General features: G+C 43.5%; 2 protein-coding genes and 1 long non-coding RNA gene across 16 annotated transcripts in view; all 3 read left to right on the forward strand.

The window, feature by feature from the left end:
* Positions 1-4,580, forward strand: part of CAMK2G (calcium/calmodulin dependent protein kinase II gamma) — a 119,402-nt gene extending 114,822 nt beyond the window's left edge. For all 10 annotated transcript variants that reach the window (XM_039727299.1, XM_039727289.1, XM_039727288.1 and 7 more), the window contains one exon: positions 1,841-4,580. The gene's annotated coding sequence lies outside the window, so the exon portion shown is untranslated. The remainder of the gene's footprint in view (positions 1-1,840) is intronic.
* A 1,024-nt stretch (positions 4,581-5,604) lies between these two features.
* LOC120510912 lies at positions 5,605-7,529 on the forward strand. The gene is made up of 3 exons (XR_005629621.1): positions 5,605-5,678; positions 6,610-6,761; positions 7,427-7,529. It is a non-coding gene; the product is annotated as an uncharacterized LOC120510912 (long non-coding RNA).
* A 2,091-nt stretch (positions 7,530-9,620) lies between these two features.
* NDST2 (N-deacetylase and N-sulfotransferase 2) overlaps positions 9,621-14,119 on the forward strand; it is a 126,697-nt gene continuing 122,198 nt past the window's right edge. For 3 of the 5 annotated variants that reach the window (XM_039727267.1, XM_039727264.1, XM_039727266.1), the window contains exon 1: positions 9,621-9,723. The gene's annotated coding sequence lies outside the window, so the exon portion shown is untranslated. The remainder of the gene's footprint in view (positions 9,724-14,119) is intronic. The other 2 variants (XM_039727265.1, XM_039727269.1) reach the window with 2 other exon arrangements.

A 14,119-nucleotide genomic window follows, 5' to 3' on the forward strand; every position in this document is an offset into this window, starting at 1 on the left:
TTTATGCTGAAATATATGTTACATTCATTTTATAGCCCAAAGTTTCCTAATCTTAGGACCTTTTTACTAAGTATTTTCTATTTAAGGGCAAACACAACAAATATTTCCAACTGGGAGGCAGCCTTTTTTTAATGTGGTCATTTAAGGATGAGCCACTCAAGTGTAGTTGCTACTTGAGTCCTAGTTCTGTGAACAACTTGGTACTAAGCCAAGAGCAGTTTGTATTCATGTGTTCTGAGGTATTCAACCCTACTGAAGGCAATGGGAAGGAATGTGAACTATCACAAGCAAGCTGCAGAGGTCACAGATGGAATTTGAAAAGCAGAAGCCAGCTGGGGGCACCAGAAGCAGGGAAGCTTTCAAGGGAGCTGGAAAGTCAGCTGAATTTCCAGGGAGTAAGGCAGTGAGAAGGAAAAATCCTTTGCAGGAAAACAAAAAAAAACTTGTATCAGATTTCATCACAGAAATGTTAAAAGAGACATCTGTCCAAAAAAAGATGCAGAAGAAATTATTAAATTAAAGATCAGTATGGCTCAGTGGCTATGCCTAGAACTTCTGAGGAAATTTAGGAGTGGAAAGTCTGCTGCAGAAGAGGTATGTTTCTTGGCTGTAGAAATGCTGAAGCCCTCCAAAAGTATGTGCTGGAGGGTTTCTGAAAACTGCAGAGCAGAAGGTATTTCCAAACCACAAAATGTTGGTTAAAACAATATTTAAAAATACCCTGTAAACTAATAGAAGTTGAAGTATTTGCATGCATTTCTGGGCTCTGAAGGAGGTATATCCACAAGCAATTACAAATGGGATCAGTGTGAGCAGTCCCCATCTGAATGCACTGAATAATTTTGGAGTAGTGTTATCCCATGTGCAGTGAAAGCTAAGGATGAAGAATGAATGAGGTGAGTAAGAATACTTAAATAGAAATTAGTGGTTTCTTCTCACCTGGAAGGCAGAGTTCAGTTCTGGGTAATCATCTCAAAAGGAAACTGCAGCAGGAAAAGAAGTTTGATGTTAATCAGAGGACTTCCATGTAAGGAGAGAGTGGAAACCAAGAAGGGAGAAGGGAGATTCTGCAAAGATTTGCAAACTAAGAAATGGTAGAAAGAAGGGTCTGAACCAAGAAGGGAGAAGACTTATAAGGGAGATTCTGCAAAGATTTGCAAACTAAGAAATGGTAGAAAGAAGGGTCTGCCTATACTTTCATGATGGGATAATGCTAAACAGACATGAAAAAACCCAGACTTAAAACTGATCAAAATAAATCCAGTAATATGGCACATGAGGGTTAACTAGGAAGGCTCTTTGCTAAAAGCAGTCACTAGGGCTACAATTTCACAAAACTGCAGAGAAGCTCATACATTTGTTTAAATATTAAGTAAGTTCAGAGGCAAAATTACTGAAGATTTGAAAAATAAAAATCCTAAGAAAAATAGAATTATCTTTCAGTTCAAGGTAAAAGCCAATAGAAAGTGAAGAAGAAAATGTTCCTTAGCACCAGAGCCTCTGAGCACTCCTTAGGAAACTTCAGCTTCTGGGTCATGGCTGTGAGAGGGTGGGCTCAGGGCTGCTCTGAAGCAGCATATAATACATATTAGCAATTACTTAATTTTCACTGGCACTCTCAGCCACCTGGGAGGGGAAGTGAGTGCCTCTTACCTTCAGAGATCTCCTCATGAGCCCTAGTTTGTGTTGTGTTAGGAGTTTTTACCTACACCAAATAATTAACCTAACAAAACATGTTTTGTTAATTGTGTGCAGCTAATGTATGCCTTTATTTCCTTCCATCTTCCATCCTGTTCTCCCCTCTCCTTTCTGGGTGGACACTACCTCTTCCTGACTGCAGCAACTTGTGGAGATACTCAGCTGGAGGGCAATATCTTCTTAGCAAGCAGCTCTGGAGTGCCTGAGTGACAGCAACGGTCATGTCTGTTTTGACATTAAAAAAATAAATACAAATTAAAAACAGGCAGCAGCCAAATGCACGAAACCCTGCATGCATCTGATGCTCCGGGCACTGCCTTTCTGTTGTTTTCCATGGATCCATCGTGTCTGTTTCTGCTGTACGAAGGTGTTTTTAAATCTAAAAAAAAAAAAGACATGTTGTTTGTATAAAATAATAAAAAAACAGGAATAATGCTAAATAAATGACAGATTATCCAACATGCCCCCTCCCCCAGGGCTAAGAAAGTGGCAGCAGCCAGAACATCTTTCAGAAATGAAGTGAGGGGGAAAGCAAAAGTGAAGGAGAGAAGGAGAGAGGGAGAGCAAGAAAGGAGGCGGCTTAAACAGCGGATGGCTGAACTGTGCTCCACAAAGAGATGGTGGAAGCTAATACCCCATTTGGGCTGTGCTGCAACTACAGTCGGTGAGAGGTGGCAAGGAGACCCCAGAGGAGCCAGTGTGAAGACTGGGGTTCAAGAGAGAGGAGGTGCTTCTCTTCCTGTTGCCCAGCAGTCTGACTTCAGCCTGTTTCTTCTTCGATTTCTGCACAGCAAGAACGCTATGGAGACCTGGTTGCTCGGCTGCTGGATCCCAAAACAGACTTTTCTCTTTTTTTTCCTTTTTTTGTTTCTTTTTTTTTTTTTTTAAGAAAAAACAAAATGGAATGTTGATTTAAAACTAAAGATGGAAGTAGGGATTTAAAAATGGGTTTAAGTAACCCATTATTAACCCAATTAATTAACTTGAATAGAAGCTCGCTCTTTAGTGATACTGGTTTTAGAAACAGCCACTACCTGGACAAACATGGAGTTTTGAAGCCAGCTTATTTAATTTAACAAAATAAAAAAACATTTCATTAAGAGCAGAGATTTTAGAGGAAGAGGGTATTTGTAAGGGATTTTCTATTTTTTTTCTTTTTAGTAGCATAGTTGGGATCCACAGTGCTGCAGAACACATGTTCCTTAGGAAGCAGACAAAAAACTTAGTGTTATGTTCTTCATGAAAACTTGCACATACACTCCTATATGAGGCATAAATAGCGTGTGTTTTTTATACTGAAATATATGCACCCGTAGAATTAAAGGGGTTACCTGGCCCTCCTGTATGATTTGTTGGTCTCCAGTAAAATAGCAGTGGGAGCCAGCAGCCCCAGCCAGGTGCTTCTCCCCACCACTAACCCATCTGATGTTTGTAAGTGTCATGTTTCCTAGTGTTTATTTGGGTAATTTTTCTATTTTTTACAGTGATGTTGTAACACAGAAAACTGTCAGATCAGAACCTCAAAAGCTGTAGCTGAAGGAATCCAGGCCACCCCGCACCCCGTGTTGCCTCTGGGTGTTAGAGGATACCTCGTGAAGCAGAGGGGAAAGGGAATGAACACGTGATCTGATGTTCATCCTTTGGGCCAATTCATCTTCCTTTCTTTTCTTTGCTGCAAAAGGAGTTCAGTTCCTTTATTCATTGGGTGGGAGATATGGAAATGTTTTGTTGACCTTACCAAGGAGGGAGCCTAGCCCCAAGAAGAAAATGGCCTTTCTGGCGGGCCTGATGGGATTTGTCTTGACCAAGGGAAGGCATCACTTGCAGAAGTTGGAGTGGACTTTTACCTGAATTTATCTACCCCTAGTAATTTTTTTGGATCTCTGGAGAGAGTTAAAATTATTTCCATGACAGCGTACTAAGTGTGTAGCAATCTTTCAGCAGACTACAGAAGAGAAGAAAGAGAATTTGGAATTTTAATCCTTATTCAATAAAATGCAGAAAATAAAAGCTGTTGCACAAAGCGGAGCTGTCACTTTGCAGCAGATAGCGCTCTGCTCCCTTTATTGGAGAGGAGCTATCCCACACCAGGCTTACATCAGCTAACCACTGGTGAAGGAAAAGACCATCCACACTTCCCAGGTTTATTTGAGCAAACACCCTTTTCTTCCTCCCTCTGCTATCCCAGCGGAGGAGTGAAGAGGGGATTGAACCCATGGGGGGGCAAACACTAGATTTTATTATTTCAAAAACATTTTTGAGACAGTGACTTGAAGTGGAAAAGTGAAAAGCCTTGATAATTCATTCAGAAAATTTTTAAGCCACAAAGAAAGCAAACAGATTACAGTTATGCCACTTAAAAAAGATAAATACAAAACATTATGCATGCCTTCTTTCGGTCTGATCTTCCTTGTCTCTTTACCTGATAATTATTAATAGTTAAAAAAGAGAACCCTCTGTATTAAGTATATGCATCTTTCAGAGAAAATTTTAAAAGAACAGAACTGTTGGGTTTTTTTTGTTTTGTTTTTGCACAGTCTTGGAGACAAACTCTTATGGATTTTTTTTTGTTTTGTTTCCTTTTAAGTTAATGAGAACCTTCGCTTGGTATGGCCATTATCAAACACAGCTGTACACCTTTAGCATTCTTAATGTTCTCTTATGGGGCTAATGTAAGCATCTATATAATATATATTATAAATATCACATTTTAAACAGGAAATGGAAGGCATTTGATGCAGAATTTTTGCATGATATAGAAATAATTAAAGTTAGCTAGTGTTTGTTTGTTTGGTCTGAATGTTGGTAGAACCTTCATAGCTTTGTTACAATGAAACCTTGAACTGAAGATATTTAATAAAATAACATTTAAACAGTGTAAAGTTTGGAGTGTCACATTATTCTCCTGAACAATATGAAATTGGTACTTCTGGAATAAAAATCAATTGACAGAGGAGGTTTTTTTCCTGTGTCATTTAAAAATGTAATGTTTAAAAAGTTAAGTGGTATGATGCTTAAAAGGGGGGAGGGAAGAATACTAACATTAAAAACAAAAGGATGACAGAACCTGTTAAAATTACCTTTGTGGCATTTCCCTGACAGACCAGGGGTAACAGGAAAATTCTGCTTTTTTTCCCCAATAGCCTGATCCTTGACAAATCTGTGCTATCCCTTCCTTTCCTGGTCTTTGTTTTCCTCACCAATATTTATGTTTCTTTTGGGAGAATCTGTCTTGCTATTTGGTTTGCCTGGTGTAAGCATGCAAACATGTCAGCTAGTGTATTTTGTGTCCTAGCTTGGATGCTTCTGTAGAGGCACAGAACTTGTCAGGTCTAGCAGTGTAAGCATCATTTCTTAAGTTAAAAGTTAGTTGGCTTTAACTTTTGTTTTTATACTGCCTCTTGTTAGCATTTCATGTATGCCCCATGAGGTAGGCTTTGTTCCGCTCAGGTTTTGCTGCTCTGCCGTTTCTGTTATTTCCCACCTTGCAGATCTCAGCTGCTCGTGCGGGCAGGTGGCGGAGCCGTGAGGCTGCCGCGGGTGCTGCCCTCGCTCAGCCTCTGCCGAGCCCCTGCCCAGCGCGCCCGTGTGGGCCGGAGACGCGCCGGGGCTTCTCGGCGTCCGTGCCACCCACTGGCCTTGTGTCTGGCACAGGTACTGCTGCGATTGTGCGGGCACACGCATCTCCTCTTGGCACTGGCTGCAGCAAAGGGGCTCTAGGCAGCTTGAGCCCCCCCCAGCTGGCAGGCCTGGCTGGCCTCCATTCCCCTGAGCTCTTCCCAGGTGTGTGGGAAGTGCGGCAAAGGGGAGGGGGTGGCTCTGCCTTATCACTGGAAGCGAGTTCATTGTGCTTAATCCCCTTTAACTGCAGCAATTACCCAGTAAATAGGTGTCAGCTGTTGCTGCTTAGAGAGATGATTACTTTTGCTGCCTGATGAAACAGGAGGGAAAAAATCGTCCTTAGTGTTTGAAGGGAGAAGGTAAGAGTTTTATAGTCCATTTTACTGGGACTAAAGGCAATCTGTTCGTGCCCAGAAGAAATGGCTCCTGCTATTTCAGTAGCAAAGAGACGTTCTGCTCTTATTTCTGACATATGAGCCAGGAGCATTCATCAGGTAAGGTTTTCTCCTGAAGTAGTTTATCCTGTCTTGATGATCTTTGAAAATATGTTGCAGTATGAGCTGATAAGCATTAGGAAGGTACTCATAAAATTAGTGCTGATATCCCACTTTTTTTAGTAACTCTTTTAACCAGGATAAGAGTAATTTAAACACTTGTTGAAAGCAAAATAGTCAGACTCACGCGAAGAATATTTATTGTAGCATATATATGGGACCTGTTTTATGTCTTATGTTCTAGCTGACAGCAGGGATTAGGAATGGTACTTCCCTGCATTGTAATACCTCCAGTGTTGAACTATCAAACAGGGATATTCCCAGAACCTTACTTCCCAGTATGCTATAGCTGTTTAAAATGTTTTCATCCTATTAGATGAAGTTTTTCCATCTTCCTACCAAAGATGAGTGTCTGAGCATGGTTTTTTAAATTTCCTTCCAATTTAAGTACATGCACAATTGTATACATAGGTGGATTACTCTGTGGAAGACTTGTAATTGATGTTAGCCTTTATTTATGCCCAAGTAGATTTCCTTTTAAACTGGGATTGCTCTGCTCTCACTTGCTGGGCTAGTGGCACAAAGGCCTGGCAGGATGCTCCTATGCTTATAGTATCTATGAGATGTGGGGAGTAGTGTGAGCAGAACTGGACCCTGAATGTCAATATCCTTCCGATTTTATTATGAAAATTGTTACCTCTTACTTATGTGTAATTGATAACATAGAAAAACAAACAGAGCATTTGACTGATGATTGGATTTGTGATCTGATTTTGGGTTTGCTATGGCTTTGCAGGGTGACTGCAGATAAGCCAGGTGTGTGTTCTGTGCTTCAGCTTTCCAATTGGCCATGCAGATGATAAACCTGACCTCTGTAGAAACCACTGTAAGAGACTGATGAGCAGTGCTGTAGAGAAGCTAAGGTGGTATTGCTGCTACACATCACAGGTGATTTTTTTTTTGCCTGAGAATTTGAAAGGTTTGGGACTGCAGATTAATGCACCTGGAATGCTTGTTTATTTGGGTTTGGTATACATTTATTTAAGAGTAGAGAAAGGTGATCCTTTGGGGGCACTTAAAGCGGCTTGAATGGAGGATTATGAATTTTTCCCTTGAGATCCTTAACGCCTGAGAGCTCCTCACCTGCCAGAATGTCCTCTTTGCCTGCTGGTAAGGAATAGGAATTTACTGGTTGGTGTTTAGTACTCTAAAGAATTTTAAGCCAATTTCTTATGTACTTACCAAATATTAGAAAACAAAAATGCATACGTTCATGGTTTTTAAGGCAGACTACAGGCTACAAGGAAAGAATGGATGTAATTAAGTTAATAAAATCTCATTCTGAAAGTCTCTTGTGCTACAGGAGGGTCCTCTAAAGCACTGGTGGATGGGGGAGAGGGAAAGGTGGTTGTGCCTAATTTGTTTCAATTTATACAATTTTACCATAATTATCTATGAATGGGTGGGCAGGATGACATTTATTCACAGAAAACCATTTTGTTAATGCATCATACGACTGCATGTTGGCAGACTTGGGTTTTGGCCAGTACTTGCAATGAAATACTGTCTCATCATGGTTTATTTCTCCTTCATGCTTCTGTGGGAAAGAGTAGTGCTCATACCAACGGAGGACAGCCTGCAAAAATGGCACCAGGGCTGTGCTTCAGAGGCTTGTTTACATTGGAACCTGCTGTAGGTTACATCAGTAGTCAGAGCGGTGCTACTGCCGTATGGTTGTTCCTGTTCCAGAAAGCATTTGTTTGTTTGTTTCTTGCTACGTGTCTAGTTCAAAATAAACTGAAAACAATTACTTCTACAAAAAAGGATATGTTCTATTAAAGTGACATTTGAAATTCATTGCTTTAGATTTAGCATATTTTTCTTGTATAAAAAAGGCCCAAACTTGGTATAGTCTTAAATGTTTTTAAGAATTGTAAACAGATTTCAGTCTTGTTCATTCCAAAAAGTATTAATGCTGAAATTGTTTTATATGTGGTATATTTTATATAAAAGTTATAGTTTTAACACCTTCTAATCTGTTATAATATCAGTAAAAATCTTCCATACCTATTACAAAGACTATATTGAGCCTCAACAGAAACAGCAAGACACTTAGTCTTCTAATTCGACTTTCCCTTTAGGAAGAAGCAGGCCTGAGCCATTAAATGGAACATCCAGGGAAAGATGGTTTATGTGACCTTAAGAAAGAGAAATTGCCTCAGTGAAGTGCAATGTTGCCAGGGATAGCACATGCTGAGTGAGGTAGGCACAGAGCAATATGATAACTTGGAAGATGGGAGTCACAAAGCCAAGCACTCAGAGTGCTTTGGAGTGTGAGGAAGAGAGCAGAGATGCAAGATGGGGTTGAAGGTGTCTTGCAAGTGAGCAGAGAAAGTTACATATGAGGTAGCTGGAAGGGCAGTGAGGACAGTGGGATGGAGAGTTGTTTTGTGGTGAAATGAGAAGGAAAGCAGGTGAATTCTGTGCTGGTGGTTTGAGCAGGGATTTGGAGAGATGGGGCATATTTTGGGGTAGCTTCTTCCGTGGCACATTTAACTAGAGTTTTAACTCGATGCTCTTGTGCCTGTATAGCAAACTATAGTGTACAACATACCCTCCTGTCACTGATTTCCCTCCCTCAGAATTTTTTTTTTAAACCAGACTATCAAATTGTACTTTGAAATGGTAAATCCCATTTCACAGAATGTAGTACTGGATGATAAATGCTACAAGCACATGACACAAAGTTCTGAGCTGCCACATAGTCCCTCTCTTGGCTCAGATTTGATCAGCTGTTTTGGAAAGTGTAAGGTCTGCGGCAGACTGGGCATCACCTGTTGCTGCCACGCTAGCTTTGGGACGGCAGGAGGACGATATTAATCTGATGTGACACTGTGGCACGTGTTCGGATTAACTCAACAGAAATGCAATCACGTGTTAAAATATGTGCTGCTGGGTATTTTGGCAGCACAGACCTGTGTGATGGGACTGCAGGTGGTGGGAGCAGCTGCCTCATCCACCTCTGCTGAGGTGGGGGTGCTGTCAGCCAGAGGCAGAACAGGCTTTTGAAGCATGCTAAGATATGATTGCTCATAGCTTTGTCTGCTTTTCTTCAGTTATTTGATTCACCTGCTAACATGGGCTTAGCAGGCTTGCAGAAGTCTGATCAGTACTTCAGGTGCAAATTGATTAGCTGAAGATTAAAAATCCTCTATAAATATGTCCATAAACCATGATTTTTGAGCTTTTCAAACTTTTTAATAGAGGAGCATGTTCCTGTACAGCAAATATACATATTGCATTGCCTTTTTGAGGGTTTTCTGAGAGTTATTCACAAGGTGCCAGCAATCCTCTGACAGCAGGATGGGAAGCAGTACTTTGCCAACATGAGGCCTTATTCCCCGAACACCTGCTTTCCCTTTGCTTTCTCTTTTTTTTTTTCTGTCCCTTTTGACTGCTCCAGGTCCCAGTCATGTTAACTTGTCCCAAATGTTCGCTCTCTGCAGGGTGGTGGGTTCTTTCTCCACAGCAGATCCAAAAGCAGGACCGTGTAATAGCACTCCGGGACTACTGTCCACTCCTCCAGCCTCCCCTGAGAATAAATGTTTCTGTGATGTGGCTTCACAACCCATTCTGGCTTCCTGCTACAATTTCCTCCACCGCTTTAACGCAGCAAATTGCACCGTGCGTGTTTGTGTTTCTCGGGAGGCTGCTGCCGGCGATGTCACAGCAGTGGCAATCTCTACCTACGGCTTTCCTGGGCATCCCACGCCTTCCACGCTGCCGGGAGCGCGGCGGCCGCAGCCGTGCCGGGCAGCGCCGGGCCGCGGCGGCGCCGGCCGGGGGACGCCCGTCCGCTTTCCCTCCGGGACCCGTGCCCTGCCCGCTCGGCGGGGCCTCCGTGCGGCAGGTGAGGTGGAGGAGGAGGAGGGCAGCGCGGTGCTGGCGGCCCAGCCCGGTGCGGCTCGGAGGGCGGCGGGGCTGAGCGAGCGGCGCTGGCCGGGCCGGGGGAAGTTGTGCCGGCCGGGGGCGATGGTCGCGGGTGGGGGCGGTCTGCGAGGGGCGGCCGGAGCGTGGGAGGAGGCGGGGGGGCCGGGCCGGGGCGGTGCGGAGGACGCTGCCCCCCTCCCCGGAGCCACCTGTGCGGCCGGGGGACCCCGCCGGAGCCCACTCCGGGGGACCCGTGCCCCAGCACGGTGCTCCGCTGCCGGCCGTGCCCGGGGCCGAAGGTTTCGCAGCCTTTCGCGGCTGCTTTTGTCCGGTGCTGGGCCCCCGACACGCGGCTGGGAGCGGCAGCCCCTGCCCCATCGCGGCTGCCGCCCCTCGGAGCCCCCTGTGCCCCGGCCGCGGGCGGAGCGGGGTCCTGGGCCGGAGCTGCGCTCCCGGCCTCGCTCCAGCTTTGTTTACCCCACGGCGTCGTGTTCGGGCGGCGGGGTTGCCGAGTACGGCGGGACCGGCGCCCAGGTGGCCGGCGTGTACCGGGACAGGGGATGCTCCGGTCCCCGTGGCGAGGCTGCGGCTGCACTGCCCGTGCTGCACACGCTGCTCTCTGGGGGCTGCGCTCGGAGCAGGCCAGCCGTGGGTAACAGTTGTGGTATTGCAAAGACACAACATAATTACATAGAGAAAGCTAGTGGAATGTGAGGAATCGTTCCTGTAGTATTTCTCATCATATTTTAGTTGTTAAAACATTTTTACAGAGGTGAAGTGATAAATAAAAGCACGAGACATCTCTGTTTGCTTATGCAAGAGTAAGTAAACGGTGTTGCCTGAATTAGAAGTGAGCAAATGTCAGACCTCTGAATTCAGCCACAAGTTAAGCTACTCCACACTGGGATCGTTCATGACCAGTTTTGCCAAAGAAGTATTCAGAGTTGTTAATTGTGCATTTCTCATTAGGAAATGTAACTTTGTCCTTTGTGGCAAAGGTAAGCTAGAAACTTCTGATGGATTGTTCAGGTTATGTGCAGTCAATTATCTTTGGTAACTGGGCTGGGAAGTTTTGGATGATGGCGGTATGAAGGGACACATCATGTACAAAAACACCCAAAGAGCCAGAAAAAATGAGAAGCTTAGCATCAGCCCCAATAATTCATTGGCCTGGGTGCCTACATGTGCTGACATTGCCCATGTGAGCTGGCTCGGCACCTGGACAGTGATCCCAAAGAACTGCTGTAGATCCCTGTGGAACTGCTGCACAAAGACACCTGAGGCGCTCTGTCCACAGTGCATCTGTGCAGTATTTCTTCTTTTGGCTTCCCAGTGCAGCTGTTTTCATGGTACTGAGATCACTGATCTGCTGACAGAATGGACATAGAAAGGCATTTTAGTTTGTTTTTCACCCTGTACAAAAGTGATTGTGGTGTGTTGAGATTGTCGGTTCCAAAACCAGCCAGACTCCAGTAGACCAGTTTTGAGCCAGTGGAAAATCTGTATACTTAAGTCTGGCAACCAGCATAAAATGGTCTAAAAACTTTCTGCTGTCAGCAGTTGTGAACAAGTACATATCTCTTACAGTTATTATCTTGTTCAGTTGCTGCTTCTTAAATTTTTCTTCCTTATCCTGAATTCCTCTCTTTGCTTGTTCTTCCCTTTTAGTTTTTGTTCTTCCCTAAGCACATGGTAATGTTTTCCTTGTTGCTTCTTGAACAAGGTTTTGTAATGGGTCTTCTCCTGTTTCAGTATTTCTTCATTCTTTGTAAAACTGTGTTTTTGCATGTATATATGAACTATGAAGAACTGGAATTTTCAAAAAAAGTTACAGCTCGGAATGAGCTGCGAGCAAGGACACAGAGCAGGAGTAGTGGTACATCTGTCCATATTAAATTTTTTGCTCCAGTTGCAGAAATTACTTTTGCTTTTGGGTATGGATTCTCAGAATGGAGAGTGGGGGGCAATCTGGCAGCAAAATGAGATTGTGATACAGAAAAATTGAGAGTCCGTGTTTTGAGGTATGGTATGATATATGTGATTGTCTATCAGGATGTGAGCGTGTGCCCGGACAAGCTGGGTCTCCCAGCAACATCTAGTAGTGCAGCAATGGTGGGATCTGCTGCATGGATTTTACATAAAGCATATTTCACTGTTGTGCCTAACCTTCAGTCTGATCTGCATCAGAATTCATGTAGGGGCCTGGTAAAAATAGTTTGAGCCTACTTTTGCATTTACATTTGTAATTCCATGTTTGTTTGGTTTTTTTTTAAATGGGGGAAGGGGAAATAACCAAAGGCAGCTAAGATTTCGATGTGTCCTGAACCACAGCCTATCTCCCCATCACTGAGCCTTGTTTCAGAGGACTGAATGACTGTCTCAGATCTCTCTGAGGTATATCTGGAGTATGTCGTGATTCTCTGAGCAGAGCTGCACAGATAAGATAATCCATTTCATTTTAATTGGCAGAGTTGTTTACACATGATCTCTTGCTCATTTTCCTGTTTTAAAGGAATGCATATCCATCCCTGATTACAGCTCAGGTCAAAATCCCTCAGCACTCGTAGCAAATCTCCTTTAATTGGTCTCATTTAGCTCTCATAAGGTTGTGTTTTAATTCTCGCTCTTCCGAATCCTTTTCCCCAATCTGTAATGTAATTTATTACAGGATATTTTATAGACAAGGGAGCAGCCTCTGGCTGTCAGCAGCCTTTGCAGTGTATCAAATTTCCAGCTCAACAGGCAGCTGCAGTGGAGTTTGTGGGTGTAAGGCAGTGACGCTGCAGCAGCAGCACACAGACAGTCAGTGGTGGCGGCACTGGGCATGAGTGCAGGGTTTGTCCTGGATTCTGGAGATAATTGGGATGAATGCTCCTGTTTGCTCTCTCTGCTTCTCTAGTCTTATTCTTGCTTTGCTGATGCAGTGGTCTTTGAGTTCAATTTTTTCCTTTCTAGCTGTCTTTCCAATCTCTTTGTTTCAAGGCAAATACATCCAAGTTGCTGCTGTTTTCTGATGACAGGCTTTGAGCAGCACAGGAGTGGTGAAAGGCAGGTCCTGGGAGTGTATTTTTAGAAGGCCCAAAGCAACATTAGCTGTCTTTGGAAAATTCCCTGTGACTTTGCTGAACACGGTTGCTTTGGTTAATTGAACATAATGCGAGGAGGTGAAGCTCTGCATTTCATTATGCCTGTGCTGAGGCACTTCACCTCTGGCCTGTAGCAGCGCAGTCTGCAGGCACCGTGCGCTGTGCAGCTCCTGCCTGATCGCTGGGTCTTCTGACATCAGCTCTGAAAGTCTCAGTCTGGGTTTTTTCTTTTTTTGAGCTGTACCCTCTGCTTTTACACTGGCAATTTTCCCACTACAGTAAAATCAGAAAGAACCATGTGCCTCTGCCTCAGCTGCTGGAGATGGCAGACTGTGTGGTGCATCACTGAAGGTACAGACAGACCTTTTGCTTTGCTGATGCTGCTCTGGAAGCTGGAATCTCCTGTAGAGCTGTGAAGCATAGTTATATCTTAAATCACCAATGAAAGATTTAGTGGAGTGGACAGATCAGAGCCCTACCTGTTCTTCCTGCGTAATGATTTTTGAAGGTCTTTGTCCTCTGACAGTTGCTGTTTGGGGACTGTTTTTCAATATAGACCCATATCCTGAAAGGAAATTATATAGATCACTAGACTCAATCCATATGTGCTCTGTTAAAAATGCAGTAGAACTCTCTAGACATGAGTGATGAATTAATCTTCTGCACCAGGAAGATACCCTCCATCACATTCTTGGCTGCTCTAATATTTTTTAGTAAGCTAACTGATTTAACAATGAATGTGAGGGTTAGGTAAGATTGTAAGTGCAGTTTGGACCTTCTCAAAATATTTGTGGCGTATGCTGGGCAGTGTAACAAGATCTGTTTTCACAGAAGTGGGATTTGCTGTTTGCTTGTTTTCTAAAGCTGCCCAAACTCTTCAAGCAAGGAGAAGGGATGGGCACACACCCTCTCCATATAGACTCAGTCTGCTTTTAAATTTGTCAAGGAAAATAAATAGTAAAAAAAAAAAAGGACAGCTTCATGCAGCACTTGCTTATGTACTAGCGACACCAAGAAGGTGTTTGGAAATACCTGTCTCTTCCAAATGTGTTTGTAGCTGTGTTTAACCACAACTGTTCTTCCTGCTGGGGTTGCAGATGTGGAGTATCAACAGTACTTGCAGCTCTTCTCAGGCTGAAATGTTACCACCTTAACTTAGTCTGTGATAGTGTCTGCTTCTTTCCATTAAGTGAACTTTATATTTGTCATTAAGTACAAATTAAGAAGTTATGCATTAAAAGTAACAGCAGTCAGATACCAGCGTTCATATTTTTTTCTCCAAAATCAAAG

The sequence above is a fragment of the Passer montanus genome, unplaced genomic scaffold, assembly GCF_014805655.1.
Source record: "Passer montanus isolate IOZ18808 unplaced genomic scaffold, ASM1480565v1 scaffold61, whole genome shotgun sequence".
Classification (NCBI taxonomy): Eukaryota; Metazoa; Chordata; class Aves; order Passeriformes; family Passeridae; genus Passer; species Passer montanus.